This window comes from Meriones unguiculatus, chromosome 6 (genome assembly GCF_030254825.1).
Source record: "Meriones unguiculatus strain TT.TT164.6M chromosome 6, Bangor_MerUng_6.1, whole genome shotgun sequence".
NCBI classification, from domain to species: domain Eukaryota; kingdom Metazoa; phylum Chordata; class Mammalia; order Rodentia; family Muridae; genus Meriones; species Meriones unguiculatus.
This window is the reverse complement of record NC_083354.1, coordinates 134,130,279-134,136,278: the sequence shown is the minus strand read 5'-3', so window position 1 is coordinate 134,136,278 and position 6,000 is coordinate 134,130,279.

Genomic DNA, 6,000 nt, shown 5'->3' with positions numbered 1-6,000 from the left:
GCTTTCTACCTTAAATTTCTTTCTTTCCTTTTTTTGAGACAGGGTCTGTCGCTGATCCTGGGTTTATAAATTCAGCTAGGCTGGCTAGCCACTGGGCTTGAAGGATCTGGATATCTCTGCATACCCGTGCTGGGATCATAAACAAAAGCTTCCATGCTCAGATTTTACACAGGTGCTAAGATCCAATCTCAAGTGCCTATTCTTGTGAGGCAGGTGCTTTCCCAACTGAGCCATCTTCCTAGCCCTACATTTCTTTCTGACTAACTTTTTTCCCTTTTATAGATTATTATATTTTGCTTTACATTTTGCCAACAATTTGATTGCAGACTTTTATTTTGCTTTGTTTATTTTTTTTTCTTTCTGAATCTACTTAGGAACCCTAGCTTAAATAACCTCATTAACAGAAAGTCCAGGTTGTCAAAGATAAATGTTATGAGTAGCAAAGACTAGTCCTATTACTCAGGATGCTGTAGAGAACTGAGGCAGCTCGTAATTAAAAGCTAGGGGCGAAGGCCAGAGACATGCTTTCAGATACACCTCCGTGTGCACATACACATGCGTGAACATGCATACACATCCACCAGTATTTGAGGGACAAGCCAGGCGGAAGAGCCCGGGATAAAGATCTTTTCCACAGCCATCTAACACGTGCGTTTCCTCTCAAGCTTCTCTTTGCTGCTTTGAGACTGACCCTCACGTCCAGTGTGACATAGGAGACTTCTGATTGGCTCTTACTTGGCACACATCTCCGTTCTACCCAGGGCCACGCTCTTCCTTCAGTGTTTAGACTTCTGTCATTGACCACACAAGTTTTTGTTTTTTTGTTTTGTTGTTTTTTATTTATTTATTTAACTTCAAAAGGGATGATTTTGAACCCAACTTTTCAGAGTTAGGATGACAAATTTGGCCTTTCCTCATTTCCTGGATAAATATATAACCACAATCCCTATGACTACTTCTGTTTGACTGCAAATAATTACCATGAAATAATTATAGATGCTTTCTCCAGGTATGTGCAATAATTGGCTCTCCTTCCCCCCCTTCACTCAGCTTTAATCATCACAAGAGACTTATTTATGCAAGGAAATAGCAAGTTATTCACTCAGCTCATTTTATTCACCATTGTCTTCTGATTTCTTCACACTACTTAATTTAGCACGTCAAGGTGAAACCATCAGTTTATCTCCCCTTGACGGGCTGTAGTCCACAGGCAAAACATGTTCATGACATTCTCGTTGGGTACTTCCTTTCTGGTAATAGCTATCTCCTGAATTATCATTGGTTGGTATTTCCAAGTCAGAGTAAGTATGTGACCGGCAGGTAAATTGGATTGATAATGAATCAGAACAAATAAGGGCATCAAAAAAAAAATGCCATCTCTCAGGACCACTGTGCATGATAAAGAGTTGTTTCTGATCAACATCTGCTTTTTACTCTTCATGATGATAAGAAAAACCCAATTAGCACCCACAGTTTTAAAAGATGCAACTTTTTATTTATCTAAGATTCCACTGCTAAAAACCTTGCCAGATTTACAATTCTAAAGACAACAGCTTTTTGTAAATGTGTTTTATTTGCAGTTATAATATCTATAGTTAAATCAGTTCATTAAAAATGGAGTTGTGTAAACTATCTCCCAAACTGCCATATTTGAGTGTTTAAAACAAAAAAAAAAATTATTTAAATTATATTCTTGCACTGCATGGAAGAACTGTGAAGTCATCTATTACATAAAATAATGTCTTTAAATAGGAAACTCTTTCTTAATTAAGATAGAGGTTAAAATTGTGTGTGTGTGTGTGTGTGTGTGTGTGTGTGTAATATTACACAACTAGTTAGCCATCCAGGGATTAAACACACAGTGTACCAAAGCACATGGCCATAATGGCATATGCTACACTTAGCTTCTGAAGCAGCATTACCTGTCTGGGTCTCAGGGCAAATGAGCAACAGCTTATAATCAATGAAAAAAAAATCACACCCTTGAGGCCTAGTAACAACAGTGGAACACGCTCTAGCTGAGAAGCCATCAGTCTGGGTGGAAACAGTCCACAGAGCTTGCCGTCTGCATTGTTGCTTCCTACAGCCTCACCAAGCTTACCTATTTGCCAGAAGACAGCAGAGTTCCTGTTGTAACAAAGGCTTAAAAGATCCTGGAGTTTGCATGAGGCTGAGCTACCGGAAAAGTCCAGGAAGACCAGGCACGCAGGCAGGGAGTGTGCAATGGACGGAGATCCTGGGGACTTAGTTCTATCTGCTAATTGTGGGACTGGGTCTGTCTCTTAATCACTTGCTACCTTCATGTCCTCATTGTTAAAACAGGAATACTAATAGCCACCCTGCCTGCATAGTTGTTATGAAGATCAAATGAATTAATAAATGGGAGATGGCTTTGTTAAACTTAAAAGTCTCTCTCACGCATTAGTTATTCCTGTTTGGCTTTTATATTCTTTGGAAATCCCATTTATAATAAGGTTCTCCTGGAAAAGCCATCATTTCTTGAAACCCATGAAAGCTTTTGTCTTTGTATTATCTCATATGGGTTCCTTTGGAAGTCTCTGTTTCCTGCTGTGCTGTGCATACATTGCTCAGGGTGATTCCAGGGTCTGCCTGGCACAGGGCATGCTCTGCACATAGTCGGATCAGTGAGGGCTGGTTCCTAGAGATTGAGGTCAGAAATATGCTCATACTTCCTGTCTGCAGAGGCTTGACTCTAGAGCCCCCAAGGAGACCGAAATCTGTGGATGCTCCAGTCTCTAATGCAAAATGCCATGACATTTGCATATAACCTACACACACTTTCCTGGATGCTTTAAATAGTCTCCAGATTATTTATAAAACTTAATGTGATGTAAATGCTATGTAAATAATTGTTATATTGTATTGTTTAGGGAATTATGATAAGAAAGAAGTCTCTCCATTTTCAGTACAGCTACAACTTTTAAAAAGATTTATTTCGAAAGTGTATCTCTCTATATGTGCCCACGTGCAGCTATGTGCACATGAGCGCAGGTGCCCTCAGAGACCAGAGGTGTTGGAGCCTCCTGGAGTTGAAGTTCAATGTTAATGTGAGTCGCCCTACTTCACTGCTGGGAACCTAACTCAGTCTTCTGCCAGAGCAGCACGCTCTGGGAACTGCCAAGTCCTCTCTCCTGGGAACTGCCAAGTCCTCCCTCCAGCTCCAGGTGCTTTCTTCTTTTTTCTTTTCTTCTTCTTCTTCTTCTTTTTTTTTTTTCTGAGTACTTGCAAGATATAGTTGGTTAATTCTATGAAATTAACCTACAGATACAAAATGGTAACTTTGTATAAGTGGTTTATAATGTGTTTCTAATGCAAAAGTAACGTACATGCTTAATTTAGAAAAGAATGTATAAAGGAAGAAAACAATGTTAACTGCTCCAGTATCCTCAGGCCTCTTTACCATGTGTATATGTTGCTCACTGAGTATTTTATAAAATACTGAATGCTTGTTTCCCCAAATATTCATGTGTTGAAGGCCTAATTTCCAACTTGTGTAGATTTGCAGACAGGGTCTTTCCAGGGTCATTAACATTAAGTGGAGCAGGGGCTTAACCTGAAAGTGTTAGGTTGTGTTTATGAAAGAAGATTTGGAGAGCCTCTCCCTACTTCCCCACCCAGGGAAGGAGAGGGAGTTGTGGGAGAGCAGCTCTGTGTGAACCGACAGGCAGACACGCACTTGATCTTGGACATTTCAGGAACTAGATCTCTCAGAAGTAAATTTCTGTTATTTAAGCTACATAATCTGTGATATTTTCTTATGGCATCCTGCAAGCACATGGCTCTTACATAGACACCTCTCCGTCACTTGAGGGATTAAGAGAGCAGTGTTGTGAATTTTTCTCGGTTCATTTAGTATTCTACAGCTTGATTTTATTGTCCATAGAATATTCAAATGACCATTTCCCAGCTCTCTCTCCTATTAGATTCAGTGAGGTTCTTGATCTATTTGAAACCGAGTTTTGTGCAGGGTGATAATTTAGATCTATTTGCATTCTAATGAAGATATCCAGTTTGACCAGTACAATTTGTTGAAGGTGCATTCTACTTTCCACTATGTATTTTTAGCTTCTTTGTAAAAAAAAAAAAAGAAACAAAAAAAAAAAAACAAAACAAAAAAGTATCCATAGATGTTCAGATTTATGCCTGGGTATTCCTTTCAATGCCAGTTCAATTCCACCAATCAACATGCCTGTTTTTATGCCCATAACATGCTGTTTTTATTACCACTGTTTGGTTACAACTTGGAATCTGGGGTGGTGATACCTCCAATAATTCTTTTATCACTTGGTATTGGTTTTTTTTTTTTTTTTTTTTTTTTAGCTATTCTGAGTTTTTTTTTTAACATATGAAGCTGAAAATTGTTTTTGCAAGTTGTGTAAAAATTTGTGTAGAATTTTTTTCAAGAGAATTGAGCTGATTCTGAAGATTGCTTTTGGCAAAATGGACATTTTTACTACCAATCCATGAGCATGGGAAATCTTTCTATCCTTATTTTATTTTAGTAGTAATGCTTTGAATTTCTCTCTGTTTAGATTAACATTGGGCTTGCTGTAAATTGTCTTCATCATGTTGAGGTATGTCCCTTATATTCCTACTTTCTTCTTTATCATGAGGGGATGTTGATTTTGTCAAAGACAGTTTCTGCATATTGAGATGATCATGTGGCTTTTTTCTTTCAGTCTATTTTTGGGGTGGAGTATTATCAATTTATATATGTTTAACCATTCCTTCATTTCTGAGTTAAAGGTAACTTGATCATAGTAAATAATCTTTTTTATGTGCTCTAGGATTTTGGTGTGCAAGTATTTTATTAAGAATTTTTACATCTATGTCCATAAAGGTTATTGATCTGCCATTTCTTTGATACTTCTGTGACTTAGGTATCAAGATAATTATGGTCTCATGAAAAGGATTGAGTAGTACATCTTCAGTTTCTGTTTTGAGGAATAACTTTAAGAGTATTGGTGCTAATTCTTTTTTGAAGGTCTGGTAAAATTCCATGCTGAGCATACCTGTCCCTGACTTTTTTGTTGTTGTTGGAAGATTTTAATTACTATTTTTGTTTGTCTAGAAATGATGGATATCTTTACATTTTTAAATTTGATCTAGATTTAACTTTCATAGGTCATATATATCAAGAAACCTGTATATTTCTTTTAGGTATTCCAGTTTGGTGACTGATTTTTTTAAAGTTAATTTTGTATCCAGGCACTTTGCTGAATGTTTATCAGCTGTAGGAATTCACTGGTACAATTTTTGAGGTCACTCATGGATAATAGCATGTCATCTGCAAACAGTAATACTTTGACCTCTTCTTTTCCTATTTCAATGCTCTTGATAGCCTTTAGTTTTCTTATTGCTCTAGCTAGGACTTCAAGTACTATGTTGAAGAGATATCTAGAGAGTGGGCAGCCTTGCCTTGGCCCTGATTTCAGTGGAATTGGTTTAAGTTTATCTCCTTTTAGTTTGACGCTGGCTATAGGCTTGCTATATATTGCCTTTACTATGTTTAGGTATGTGCCTTGTATCCCTGATCTCTCCAAGACTTTAAACATGAACGGGTGTTGGATTTTATCAAATGCTTTTTTCAGCATCTAAGGAGATGATCATGTGGGTTTTTTTTTTCTTTCAATTTGTTTATATAGTGGATCACATTGATGGATTTCCATATATTGAACCACCCCTGCATACCTGGGATGAAGCTGACTTGGTAATAAAGGATGATGTTTTTAATGTGTTCTTGGATTCTGTTTGTGAGTATTTTGTTGAATATTTTTGCATCAATGTTCATAAGGGAGATTGACCTGAATATCTCTTTCTTTGTTGGGTCTTTGTGAGGTATCAAGGTGACTATAGCTTCATAGAATGAGTTTGGTAATGTTCTTTCTGTTTCTATTTTTTTAGAAAAAATTGAAGAGTATTGGTATTAACTCTTCTTTGAAGGTCTGATAGTATTCTTCTTTGAAACCATCTGTCCAT